The sequence below is a fragment of the Prinia subflava genome, chromosome 2 (assembly GCF_021018805.1).
Source record: "Prinia subflava isolate CZ2003 ecotype Zambia chromosome 2, Cam_Psub_1.2, whole genome shotgun sequence".
NCBI lineage: Eukaryota > Metazoa > Chordata > Aves > Passeriformes > Cisticolidae > Prinia > Prinia subflava.
This window is the reverse complement of record NC_086248.1, coordinates 54060571-54075333: the sequence shown is the minus strand read 5'-3', so window position 1 is coordinate 54075333 and position 14763 is coordinate 54060571. Positions and strand designations below refer to the sequence as shown.

The window sequence follows — 14763 nt, the reverse complement described above, 5'->3', positions numbered from 1 at the left end:
ATTTTTCACATCTGAACCACAGGAAATAATTTCATACCATAAAATTCCAAGCTGTATCAAGAAGCAGCAAGAGTGGGCTGCTTCAGAAAGAGAAGCAAGTTAGAAGATGAAGTGGCACTACTGAGGTAGGCAGAGCAGTGTGCTCCTGCATTCTCTGTATGCAGAAGGGGCAGATCTAGGGGTGGTAACAAGGATCAAACAAAATTACAGATTTCCAGACAAGTTCATAGGCAGGAGATGGATCTGAGATCAAGTCTGCAAATCAGGGTCAGGGTCAGTGAGGTGCAAAGTGATGCACAGGTGTAACTGCAATGTAAAACAGGCTGGGACTGGGACAAGGGCTAGAACTTAATGCAGGGAGAAACCAACAAAGTTTCTCCAAGCTCCTCCTCTGACATCAAATGTGTCACCACTGCCTGACACAAGATTATGTGGCTCTGCCAGGTCAGAAGTGGCCTTGAGCACAGGCAGACACAGGAGTGAGGAAACAAGGCTGCAGAGCCTGTAGCAGAGCCTGTAGCTGCACCCACAGCCACGACAAGCTAGATAAGAAGTTTTTCAGCTAACGCAGTGGCTAAAGGGGCATTAATGGTAATCTGTACTGAGGCTGGAACTGCTGGGCTGAGAGGAGGATGTGAGTGAAATCAGATAAGGACTCATCTGGGAATCAATACGAGTTAATATTTTCATGACTTTGCATTAAAGAGAGAGGCTTTTAAATTAATTCTGCTGATAAAATAGGATTGGGGAGGACCAAAGTATATTTTGTAAATTTTTTGCATTTATGTATATCAATATACATTTGAGTTTATACAATTTTTGTTCTCAATGACTCAAGCATAAAAAATCAGAAGATCCTAAATGCTATAAGATCCTGGGTCATGGCAATAAGGGCTATCAGTAACAGTTTCTGATGAGAATCATCAATAAAGAATATAACCCCAAACTCCTGGGTGGAAGTCAGTGAGTCACAAGGCATTTTTGAGTCACCAGAATGATGCAGCAATGAAATAAGCGAGTAAAGCCTAGGATACATAAAGCCTAGCATCAAGGAAAATATTTCCAGTGGAAATATGAAAATTAATACTGTTGCATCCCACCTAGGTATCAGAGGGAATTACAATCACGCATGTTCAAGAAGAATTTATTCAGACTTAAACAGAGCAGAGGCCTCTGGGGAAGGGAGAGCTTATCTGAGACACATAGATTAGAAGGGTTTGATTTGTTTAACCTAGGAAAATAAGATGTGAGACAGTCTTAAGTGTAACAGGGATGTTAATGGATGGAATTGTCATAAAAGGAAAAGAGCGTAAGCAAGATACAGATCAGTATAGGCTGGAAAAATGAAGATAGTTTCTAATCATAAGGTGTGGAAACAGCTTTCTGTTAGGAGAGCAGAGAGGAAGAAATAATCAATTGAAAAGTAGACCTTGGCAGATTTAGGAAAGTAATTCCATGACAAAGTTGCCTGCAAAAGGTGGGAGGAATGGATTTGATAACCTATGCGACCCTGTCCTGTGTTCTTAAGTAGACTGCAATCAAAGGATAAAGAAAATAAACATTAAAAATTAGCTTTAAAGGATAAAGAGAAGATTTGGATACAGCACTTAGGATGAATTGAAATATGTGAACCACAAGAATCAAAGAATTAACCCATTTTAGGGGCAAGGTCTGTGATTTGGACCCAAGTCAGGAGGAACCAGGATGTCCTTGTGCCAGGGTTGTGAGCACCCAAAGCAGGTGTTAGGGAAGGGGCTGGCAAAAGACAAGTTAAAAGACAGACAAGGGATAAAGAAATGAGATATGTGACTAGGAATCAGTATCAAAGTAGAGACCAGAATTAAAGATCAAAGTAGACAAAGGACACATGAAGAAAAGAGCGAATCTAACACTGATAGAAAACTATTCTTGTGAAGCCTTCTGTTGCCAGGGTCACCGAGTATTGTCAGTTTAAAAGCTGATGCAGATAGCTGCAGGTCAAAAAGCAATCCTGTAAAATTAAGGGGGAAAGAAAGGAAAAATAATCAAAAGAACAGGGAGAGGATAGGATAGGCCTGGGCTTAGGTAATAAAGAGAGGGTGACTATAATGTGGCCAGAGAGACTGAGAAGAGAGGATGACAGCAACTGCAGTTCACTGCATGCTGGGGAGGCTAGAGTCAAGAGCAGAGTTGTTACAGTTTGATGAGCTACACATGGCATCAGGATGGAGCTCATTTCAGAATACATCTCATTTTGTTTCAACCCCTCCATTTTGCCTTGCTCACTACCCCTGTAATTAGTCAGATTAATTAGTACAACCAACCCACTTACTGTCATTATTTATCATTAAATCTTATAAAAGCTAAATGCTCATCTGTTAGTAGTTCTGTAATGGTGCTTATGCATAAGGAGCAGGGAGGATTTGTGGTCTTGCCTGATATTGGATTCTGTGAGCCATTTGGAAGTGACACTTATTTCTGGTCTTGACTTCTAATAGCTTCCTTTATGCCTATGCTGCTATTTTAAGTGGCTTTTGTTTTAATTTTGATCCTGGAAAAATAGAAGAGCAATGTCAGTGACCTTATGTTAGCTCATGTTTAGCTAAGAATATGAAGCAGAAAACAAATAGAATTTCTCAGCCCATAATTAATTTTTACAGCCAAAGTCTTTATGTGCTCTCCATAAGTAATGTACCTGATGCAAAGCCTTCTGTGGCTCTATTTTCAGAGAATCAGATAGCTGCCAAAAAAGACTTACTGATTTTAATAGCTACTTATTACAAAGAAACTAGAATTTAGTCTGAAATGACACATAATTGTTTCAGATTTAGAATGCATTTTAAAATACCTTCTATCATTAATTTATTTAGAAGGTCTGTTGTATGTGCGAAACTGTCAAAATTGTTAGATCCAATTAATAAGAAAAGTTAACATGTACTAATTTTGCCCTGAAGTATAACTTTGCCTCACATGGAATGGAAATGAAAATTATTTGGCTGAATCACCAATGTGGGTTTTATGTTTCCCTGCCAGCCATTAATGAATTGTAAAAAATAAAAATTAAAAAATAATAATAAAACACAGGATTAAACCAATTCTGTAGAATTAGATTGACTTGCCTTCCTAAAAATGGATATTACTGCAAAACATGCAGATAGGGAGAGAAACAGATGGGCGATATCTGACAAATAAAATTTCCAGATACTGCCCCATCTGTTTCCTTCTACACAGTTCAGCTATAAGCTTTTTAGCTACTATAGGGTTGCTTAGGTGATATTCCTCTTTGCAATGACGTCACACCCAGAGACTAGCAAAGGCAGGTTGGTACAGTAATCTGAGAACAAGGATCAGTTCACTAGAGGATTACCATTTCATATACTCAAACATACAGGCATTAAATTTCCTTCTTTCATAGTGGAAAGATTTTATCTTCAAAAAAAATTTTGGTAAACTCTTTGGCTTGTTTTTGAAATTGTTTTGCTGTTCCTGTTGATCTCCTGTAGATTTGAAGACCATATTACTTTATCTGGTAAAATCTAAACTTTTGGCTTCTCTGCTTAAGTTTTATTATGTTTTCTTCATTTCCTGATACTTTTCTAAACAAAGCTTATTGTTCCTCTCTGAGACTGTGATGCCTTAATTTATGAAAGAAAAATGCATCATCAATATTGCTGCATTTTACAAGACCAGAAATCATCATGGCCCTAAGGAGATAACCATACAGGACTATCCAAAAGGCAACACAATCCCCCATGCCTCCCATACACCTCGCGTACACCTCGGTGGGCCTGGAGACATCTGAAATTACGAGTATGAAGTGTTAGAATCAATGTAATCAGCTGCAGGGTTATAGTTGCCCACATGATTGCATCTTACTGAGCTGGCCATACTGTGGTTTGATGAGGAGAAATCTTTGGTATATTTCTAGATCAAGGCCTTTAGAACTCTGTATCAGAGTGTAATTGAAGCTGATGGTGTCTCTGTCTTAAAATTGAGAAGCTTGTGACTAACTAGAAAGCAAGTTATTAGAAAAGGAAGGAAGGAAAAGAAAGGCAGGAAGAAGGAAGGCAGGAACTCAGGAAGGAAGGAAACATTGAATCTTTTAAACTACTGTTGACTTTTTCTCTGCCGATTTACTTCAAAACAGAAAGGGCCAAGCAAAAGATCTTCATTAAAGACTTCTTCCATGCAGCTGCTCTGCAAAGTGACAGATGGTTAGTGTATTCTTCCTTATTTTGATAAAAAGTCAATTGGTACACTTTGTTCATTAGGAAAGCCTGGAGAATTTTGTAAAAGAGCAGTGAAGGTCACACTTTTGTCAAATTACATGTTTGTATGCATGATCAAAAGTGAACTTCTTGATTTAATCTGTAGCATAATTTTCAAATCAATAAAGAAGCCTCCAGATCTCATCTACATCCTTAAAATTAGGTTCTTAGAAGTAGTTGCTGAGTAGATTTTTATGACTCACTTGAGTTTAGGTTTTCTGAAGGAAAAAAAAGGTGAAAATCTAGAAAGTGGAAATATATAAAAGGAAGAATTTTGAATGCAATGTCCTCTTTGAGAGAATAGTATATCATGTACTATTTAGAAAATGCCCTTCTGTACATGTACAAAAACATCTGTCTAAGGGTCAACTTCTGTACTGATAAAATACATTTCCTTTAGCAATCTGAGAGTATAAAATTAAGGGTTGTTTGTAATGTGCATGTACATCCTCAAAGAGAAATTGTGGCTTGGTGCCATCAGGAAGTTGCTTATTCTATGAAATCATAATATTTTTGAAAAAAAATATTAAATGGCCAGATTAGACAAGCATCTTTTGTTGAAATAAATATCCAATCACACAATCTTTATTGATAGGTACACTGTGTTACTGTTGGCTGGATGATGATTTTAGTCAAATCAAACTAGTCTCTGTCATGAGCTCTAAAAGCTTTCATTCATGGTACACCTGCCCATCAGTCAGCCTGCAGAACTGTATACACAATAAAAATACTACACCTCTTCTACGAATCCAAAATAATACCACTTCTGCACAGAATGAATAAAACATAGGAAGACAGAGAGGCATATGGAAAGTAACTCTGCTAATGAAACAGTTGATCTTGTTCTATATTTATAGGCAAGAAGCAGAATATTTTTCAGATACCTCTCATCAAGCTTTAGTTTGACAGCTTGACTACAAACCAAGATATATTCCTAGATTCATATGAGGCTGCTAGCTTGGTGGTCAGAAGAAAAGAAGGCTCTTCTCCTTGGTCCAATGTTGTTGACTTTTAGATTTTGCTCTGAAATCTGTTTCTTCATTACAGAAATAAGAAAACAAATGTGGTTTTCAGTTGACCTAGACAATAGAGTTCTGTATATTTTATATGAGAATTTTTTTTGTTGTCTTTTCATGTTATTATCCCAAAGATCTTGAGACAGCATTACCTGATTTCTCTGCCATGTATATTTGGTTGGTGGAGAGCTCATTTACACATGCATTTGTTTCACTTTTATGCACTTTTATATTTTTATCGTTTACAAAAAGGAAGGAATGTTTTGACATCTATGAGAGCAACATGATAAAATATGACTGTATGCACTGGGCAACTGAGGTACTTTTTACTTTTCTTTGCTTATTTTTTGTTGGATGTAGCATACCTTCTTTTAGTAAGACTTTTGAAATCATCTCCTGCAGGGAACTCACTGAGAACTTGAAGACATATGAGCTGGATGAACCAACTGTTAGATAGGTTCAGAATTAGCTGGACTGCCAGGCTCAAAATGTCATAATTGGTGGCTTAGCAACCAAATGGTATCCAGTAGCAAAATGGACTAAAGGGCCTCTGAACCTATCATCCAGCCAACCTTTCTCCCTGTGACATGTGTATGGCACGCCATACTGCTGTTGCTCCAAGGATATGATTCACTCCTTTATAAATTGCGAATGGTCTTACAAGAAAATCAGTAGATTCTCATAAATTGAAAGAGGTAGAAAAAAATACTTTTCCTTGGCATATTTTAGGTAATGTATTGCAAACCATTCCCTTTATAGCTAGTTTTCAAACTTGTATTTTACATCTTCTTATCCAATTACTGCAGTTATAAGATACTTGTTTTTACAAATGGATAATGAGGTATTTGACATAAACTTTTTGCTGTGTTTGGAATATTAAACTCAATAAAGTATTAAAATACATATTAAATGAATATTAAAACCATGCATTATGCTTTAATAACATTAAATATAACATTAAAATAACAATATTGAATGTGTACATATAAATATGCTTCTAGAAGTTGGTATATATGGTTTTAATTTTCTGTTGGTATACCTATATATATATACATACTCACTAGCTGGATATTAAATAGTACTTTGTAATGAAAGACATCCATCAGTCTGTGTAAATTGATGATATATATCTCTCATAAACATTCTCCATACTATTAAATTTTTAGTAATACCATTGTTTTAAATCTACCTAAGTGAAATTTGAAAATAACACTGAAGTTGTTTGAAAAGTACTTGTAATTTCAAACTTTAGGAAGCTGATAAATTAGTATAGGCAGCAATCTCCTAGCTCCATATTTTGATTTTATTCTACTATAAATTTAAGAAAATCTCACTAGGGACTTGTCAAGATTAATCTATTGTTTATGAAAAATACTTAAGAATCTCCCAGTTCAGAGTATTAAAGATATATAAACAAAAAACAATTGAATATGTTAAAACATAAATTAAATTCTACCTCAAATCTACATAAGGAGATTACTGCTCCCTTACTGCTTTGGCAGAGGATACTGTAGTAATGTTTAGGATGTCCTGTAGGATATGCATACATACAGAATATGCATATATACAGAACCCTGCCACGTCAGTTCAGGTTCCTAATCTTCAGGTTAACATAAAATGGATTCATACTCCAGAATGGACTAAATCAGTTCATTTCCAGGACAGCTGGGAATTACCAACATGTTGGGAATTACCAGCATCCCAGGAATCTGTCTGTCTGGACTCAGGACCAACCGTGATACATTAAGGGCTTTGAGAAGATATATGAGAAGCTGCTTTGGGGAGCCTTCCCCTTATTCTCCGCACCAGGACATAAGCTCAGGCTGTCATCCTGATTCTGTGCCTGAGTCATGCTGCAAGTATGATTGTTCATACCTCCTTGGTTCTGTCTCCACTCCACACACTTGGCTTTCTGACCTGGTCCCTGACCTGTCTGAGCACTATAGACTAGATTGGTAATCACTGGGACATGTCCTACCATTGTTCCAGTCATCAGACCTGATCTGCTTTCTTCATTCAGGTACATGGCTTTTTTCATCAGGGCTGCTCCCTTCCCTGCCTTGGTGTTGTCCTCAGCTTCAGATTTGCCTCTGCTTGCAGAGCAGCCTTCCTCGTGCTGCTCCTAAACACTGACAGGAGAATGTGCATAGGGATTCCAGTGCTGCATGCAGCAGGAAAGTGACCGGAGTAGGCTCAGCCCACTATGGTTCTTGTACCACTATGGTTCTCAGGAAGGCTTGTACCACCAAGTTAGAGATTCAGAGCAGGTTGTAACCCCCTCCCATGGGTTGAAGGCCCATGTTTTTGAGGTTCAGGGGACAATGAGTTGGTCCTTGGGTCACAGTGCTCTCTCTCTTGCCATCGTGTCCTGCTGAAATGGATGTAGATCCTTGTCCCAAAGGACTTGAATCATAAGCAATATACATACAAATCCATTTACATTACTTGGCATAGAGAGCATTTTCCAGCGTGATGACTGAAGGCAATGCAGTAGAAAGTACAGCTTTAATGAGCCTTGACAGCCTTAATAAAGGCCTGATAGACCTTAATAGGCCTGATAGACCTTAATAAACAAAAAAGAGTAAGATCAGCAGGGTTAAGTTAAGCAGGGGTTAGGAAAAAGAGAATGAAATAAAAGACCTGAATTTTGGCAAACCAGATTAACAGCTGAGATTTTTGAAGTATTTTTAAATATATGTGTTTGCTACTATAGTAGTTTATTCCAAAATATATGGTATGTGTTTGCCAAATGCTATCAATATCCAGTGCTTTACTCATCTAGTGCAGCCTGTCCTAGCTTTAACTCTCAGTAAGAACTCTTCAGGCAGCCTAAACATTACTCAAAGTATCAAAATATTCTCTTTTTCTTCTTTGAAGGTCCACTTCCTGGAAGCCCTTGATTTCCTGTGAATATCAACTTCATTTTAAAACAGTAAGACAGGCATATTGATTGCAGAGGGAAACTTGATCTAAGTGCTTAATTTGAACAAATAAAGAAAAAGTAAAGAAAATAAAGCATTAAAAACATATTGGATTCTTATAAATTTGAGAATTGTTGGTAAATGCTGGGTGTTTATAATTTTCAGTACCAGGTTGAGTGTTTTTTTCAATCCAAATACGTTTAGGCTAGTTGTCTGAATTGTTGCTAAAACAGATGAAAGCAAATCAGAATTAAATTAGCACTGTCAACCATTGAGGAAATGGGTCTTTTTTATCCCTGTGCTACATGTGAACCTGATTCCGAAAAACAAATTCTTTTGGCAGGATTAGCATGAACAACATTGAAGATTATAATCAGATTTAATAAAATAATGCTATTTTTTTTCTTACCTTATAAATGAAAAAGAGAAAATGTGGTTTAGAAATTACATTTATGAGTTTCGTCTTCTGAGTAGCAAGCAAGGATTACTTTGGCAAGCTATGTAGGCATTTATATTTGAAAAGCAAATGGAATTTAATTATTTTGATAAATCACTGCAGTTTTCAAGATTCATCACTCATGAAGAAAAATTAATACGCTTAATGTGATCATTCTTGTTCCAGCCTAGCAATTCCAAACTTTTAAATGCTCTTTTCTTAATTCTAGTTAGCATATTAAGCATTGAATTATAACATTTTAAATATATCATTTGAATTATAGTGGTTTATGTAGGAAATGTGTTGCAGTACTGGTCCAAGCAAAAACTGCTTCATCTCTACTACCAGGTATTGTCTGCACAGTCTCAGCTGTGTTTCCAAGCAACGTGAATTCCCTCATCTCTTTGACACATTTCACCTCAGTTTCTATCACACTGAGCTCCTACCTCACCTTCCACTGTGACACAGCCTCCTCTTGGTACTTCCCAAAGTTCTTGACTGAGTGCTGGTGTACTTTATAACTAGATTGTTGCATTTGAACAATCACAACACGCAGATCCATACCTACATTTACAGTGTCCTCTTGGATCTGTTCCAATGGCTGCCCTAACAAGAATTTTTGGGACATCACAACTTCAGTCATATTCAATCTTTGAATATCTGGGGCATCTCTGAATATCATACCTCATGTGACTTCACAGTCCTGGTTGAGAGGAACTCAAGCTTTAATGTTTACTGATAGTACAATCTCATCTTCTAGATGCTGAGATGATCCGCAGTAAGCTATCAATTTCAATATATCGAAATCCTCCTTCCAGGACTTAACACTAGGTGTGGATATTTTGGTCCATTTGAAACCTAAGACAACATTATCAGGTTCCAGTGGGAAAAAATGCCCAGCTGTTCTCAGCTTTAAGCAGATACACATTCCTTCCAACATCCGTGAAAAAAAAAAACTGACTTATATAAGGAACTGAAAGAAGAGACTGCTTACAATACTGTAGTGTGTCTCAGTCACATCAGCTTTAGACACATCAACCATGTTTATGATGCCCAATATTTTTGAAATGCCAAACAGACTACCTTACTGTATTGTCACTCATTGCATGACAGTGCTTACCTCCATTGCCAGCATTGATACATATTTGCCACTGATGAACTTTTACAGTGTTAAGGTCCACCAGAGCTGCATGCAATACTGGTTTGATGATGTCGGCGCTTTACAACCCAGATAAAGCAAATGAGGAATCTCACTCACATAGTTGCAGTAAGAATTAACATTTCATAGACCATTGCCCACCTCATGCTGTATTATAACTTTGCAGATCTGATTCTGTGAGAAAAATATTATCTATTGTACCATCTGCAGCTACACTGATTCTACTTGTCCTGATTTACTCTGATTTGTCCTGATATAATAAAGAGTCCTCCTCTTTATATCTTTTTCCTTGATCTGTCCAGCCTGGAAAAGAAGAGACTGAGAGGAGACCTCATTGCAGTTACAAATGCCTCATGAGGGGAGGAAGAGGCTCAGACTCTGATCCCTTCTCTGTGGTGCCCAGTGACAGGACTAGAGGGCATGGCCTGAAGTTGTGTCAGGGAACGTTTGGGTTGGATATTAGGAGAAGATTCTTCACCCAGAACGTGGTTGGGCACTGGAAGAGGCTCGCCAGGGAAGTGGTCACAGCACCAGGGGTGACAGAGTTCAAGAAGCACTTGGACAATGCTCTCGGGCACATGTTGTGACTCTTAGGGTGTCCTGTGTGGCATCAGGAATTGGACTGGATGATCCTGATGGGTCCCTTCTAACTTGGCTTATTTTATGATTCAGTGATTCAGTGACTCGAGGATTCTTATCATTCCTCCTGTCCTTTATCATTCATTTCCTGAAGGCACTAGATTGCTTTATTTCTTCTCCTTACTACAGGCAGAAAATTGGCTTGGCTGGCTAGAGTAGGGAAAGAACATTTCTTGTATTCCAAATGGTAACTTTCTGCTTTACTCTCGCTTGTAAAATAAGTTTCACAGCACCCAGCCAAAAGCCCCTCTCATATCCGTATGTAGCATCCTGCTGTTGTATATGTCCAGTCCTTTTAGAAAAGCCCAGGTCCTGTGAGAGCTGAATGAAAAACGTAATTTTGTTCAGCGCATAACATAAGGCATGGTGGGTGGCTGCCCACACATGCAACAAGTACAAAAATCTGTCTGCAGGCTGCTTCCCACACATTTCCCAATCTTCCTTTGCTCCCCTGATACCATCCTGAACCTGGAGCCTAGAGTCAGGACATACCACCCCACCTTTTATTCTTTTATCATCTTCTCTGAGGTCTCTACTTCTAGACTAAAAACTACTAGAATGTGCAGAAAGCTGTGGAACACCTCTCTTGTTGCAGGGACTACAAGGAGAAAGGACAGACAGAGAGAAGGGCTGTGAGGTATCAGTGCATCAAGAACAGGTTTATGTTCTCTTTCCCCCTTCAAAAGTGTTGTTTTGTAGTACCTCTCTACATAAGCACTAAACAGAATCTTGTTTCCTGAGAAGAACCAGTCACTTTCCATACCAGTCTAGTCACGTGATTTGGAAAAAGAGACAGCAATTCAAGATGCAGCCATGGTGCCTCACTGTCGCTCAGGGGCCCATTGATGGACTGGGAACATTTACCTGCCTGAAAGCTCAATATCAGGCTGGTGGCATTTGTCCTTAACAGATATTTGGGTATCAGCAGAGCAGCAATGCTGGAAAGAGGATTTCTGGCTGTTGCTTTGACAGTGAATTACTTCTGGTAACTGAAGGCCTGAGGAATTCAGTCCCTTGCTCCTCTACACTTTCTTTTGACCGCTTTCTGGGATGGTCTGGACACAATATGCCAAGAAAGTCTCCTACTTGACAAAGAAAGAAATGGGTTGAAGAAATACAGGTTTCTAAGACAGAAGATGGCTCCATTGAAAACTGTGAAAAAAGGTCGGAAACAGGGGATTGGCTGTGTGGGGACAGGCTGTGTCTAAACAGGGGCTTTAGATTTCTGTGCAGATCAACAACAGGTTTCTGGGCTCGTATTTTAAACAAAAATCAGTAGTGAGTTTTTTCTACTCTGGGATAGAAACACAGGTCTACATTACCCTGTGTACAGTCAGCTCATATAATTTTTTGAGGAAAAATAAAATCAGCTTATTTTAAAATAAGAAAAGCTCAGTGGGAAAAAAATGAACAATCACAAACCAGTTATATATAAGAATATTACTTTTTCACTAACTTTAATGTTGTTTTCATGTGTTGAATGAACTAAGTCATTCTAGGATTTGTTTACCATGATCCAGTTTTCTTTAGATATTGTGAAGGGAATATTGATCCTTCTTTTAAAAGAAAAGTTGCTAGCCCTTTTACTTGTAAGGATAGAATTTTAAAAATGTGTAAGTGTACTACTGCAACACTAGATTTAAGGAAATGAGCAACTGAACTTTACTTCTGTATCAAGATACAATGAACTTTACCTTTGTGTCAAGATGCAATATACACAACATTGTGCGAAGTTAGAAATGTCTCTGGACGCATCTTACGGCTAACCCCTAGCTCTCTCTGAAGACCTTTAGCCAGGTCTGTTCATAATGAGTGCTGTAGGTGCACAGGACTTGCAAAGAGGTGAATAGTGAGAGCAGAACACACAGAGATTGACAGAGAGGGGAAAAAATTTTGCTTTACAATCCCTCTCAGAAGGCCAAAATTGACTCTAAAGCAAACAGACATTGTATGAGCAATACCAAAACAACTCTTTTTAGTAAAAGTGAATATTTTCCTGGTCTCTGCCTAGGAAGTGAAAGTTGGGTGTATTCTCAGCAATCAAGACTCACTCCTTTTGATAGTTTATTGTGAAAAAACATGATACCGATAATAGTGATAGTTACACAATGCTGTGGATATATTACCTTAAATCAACAGCAATTTACTTTAAAAACTTTTTATTACAGATTTTCTGCATATGCCAAGAATTATTATTACAAACCTGAGAAACTGAGAGTATCTGCCAGGCAAAACAGCCATATCAACAGGTAATTTTTTCCCATTCTTCTGGCTTACATGGAACACTGTGTGAAACCAAATGTTTTCAAGGCTTTTCAACCCTTTTTCTCTCAGTTGTAGCTAACAATCTTTGGTTGGGAAAAGTGATGAAGATAACTTCTAAGAGTATCACAGAGTGACAAGTGTTCATTGGTTCTTAATTTTTCTCCTCTCTCCTCTCCTCTCCTCTCCTCTCCTCTCCTCTCCTCTCCTCTCCTCGAATCTCCTCGAATCTCCTCGAATCTCCTCTCCTCGAATCTCCTCGAATCTCCTCGAATCTCCTCTCCTCGAATCTCCTCGAATCTCCTCTCCTCGAATCTCCTCTCCTCGAATCTCCTCTCTCCTCTCCTCGAATCTCCTCGAATCTCCTCGAATCTCCTCTCTCCTCTCCTCGAATCTCCTCGAATCTCCTCTCCTCGAATCTCCTCTCCTCATATCCTCGAATCTCCTCGAATCTCCTCGAATCTCCCCCTTTTTAGCTTGCATTTCTCGTTGTTTAACTTTGCCTATCTCTATCCGCAAACACACTGAATGTGGGAGGAACACAACACACTAACTTCTCTAACTGCAGTAATAACAGCTGGGAGTTCTTGATGGTCGGGACCTGCATAAGTCTGTGGGTGCCCATGGGTTGCACCCATGATGCCCAGGGTGTTTTCTGATGTCATTGCAAGGCCACTCTGGATAAACTTTGATCAATCATGGCAACTGCAAGAAGTTCCTGAAGGCTGCAGGAAAAGCAAATGTTACTCCTCTCTTGTAGTAGGGCAAGGAGGATCCAAGGAACTACAGGCCAATCAGCCTCACCTTGATCCCGGGAAAGGCAGTGGAGTAGCCAATCCTGAAAACTATTTCCAGGCAAATAAACAAGAAAATCATATGGAATGGCCAGCATGGCTTCACCAAGTGAAATTCATGTTTGACCAAATTGATACATTTTTACAGTGAAATCTCTGGCCAAGTAGATGAGCGGAGAGCAGTGGGTATTGTCTGCCTGGACTAAGGGTGTCTTCAGCTGTGTTAGACAAGATATTGACCTCAAGGTCAAGGGAGATCCTTCTCCTTTACTCAAGACTTGTGAGGCCAAACCTAGAGAACTGGAACTGTTTAACCTGGAGAAGAGAAGGATGAGGTGGGCTGTTATTCATATATGTAAGTACCTGAAGGGGGATGCCAAGTCAGTGGATCCTGCCCAATGGCAGGACCAGAGGCAAGGGGCACAAACTGAAACACAAAAGGTTCTGTGAATACATCAGGAAACACTTTTTTACTCTGTGAATGACCAAGCATTGGCACAGGTTGCCCAGGCAGATGTGGAGTCTCCATCCTTTTATTCAGAAGCCATCTGGACATGATCCTGGCCAAGAAGCTCTAAGTGATTCTGCCGGAGTAGAGGGGTTGCAACCAGGTGAATTCCATAGGCCCATTCCAACCTCAACCATTCTATAATTCTGTGGTTCTTCTCAGAAGAGTAATTTAGACAAGAAACCTTAGAATTTTAAAATCAGATTTGATCAGTGTCAGAAACAAATTGCATGAGAAATTTGTCCATAATAGGACAGTACTAGAGCTGATGATAGTGGAAGTCTCTCATTCATATGGGTCCTACTTTGTTACCCTTAAAAATTCAGTAATACTTTTCATTAAAAATACGTACTGATAGAGGTAAAAATGAGATATTTTAAATATTCTAAAATTATTTATGTTGTTTAATCATGCAATGATATGTGTGTTATGCATAATTTAGGTTGCTTTTTTACTTAAAAAATAATGAGCTAGGTATTTTACACACACAGCCACAAAAAATCTTCCCCGTAATCAAACCACTATGTCAACCCTCCTAACGTTTAATGAGCTGGTTCACTTAGAATGTACAGCAATATCCTTTTTTATGGCTAGGTGTATAATACAAGGGATCTCAATAACAAAGAAAGAGCTGCAGGAGTTGGCCAAATGTGAGCTTCAACAGAAACTCACAGACACATTTCTAACTTTTACTTCTATCCCCGCTTTACTCTGCTCAGATTCATAGTCTACTCAGCTCCCTTCTCTGAATCTGGAGTCAGCAGCTGGATTTTGTGCATAC

General features: G+C 38.6%; 1 protein-coding gene across 4 annotated transcripts in view; it reads left to right on the top strand.

The window, feature by feature from the left end:
- LOC134546821 (vesicular inhibitory amino acid transporter-like) overlaps positions 1-14763 on the top strand; it is a 54977-nt gene that overhangs the window by 2014 nt on the left and 38200 nt on the right. For 3 of the 4 annotated variants that reach the window (XM_063389978.1, XM_063389977.1, XM_063389976.1), the window contains exon 2: positions 12587-12667. The exons of the other annotated variant lie outside the window; for it this stretch is intronic. The gene's annotated coding sequence lies outside the window, so the exon portion shown is untranslated. The remainder of the gene's footprint in view (positions 1-12586; positions 12668-14763) is intronic. 4 annotated transcript variants of the gene reach the window in all.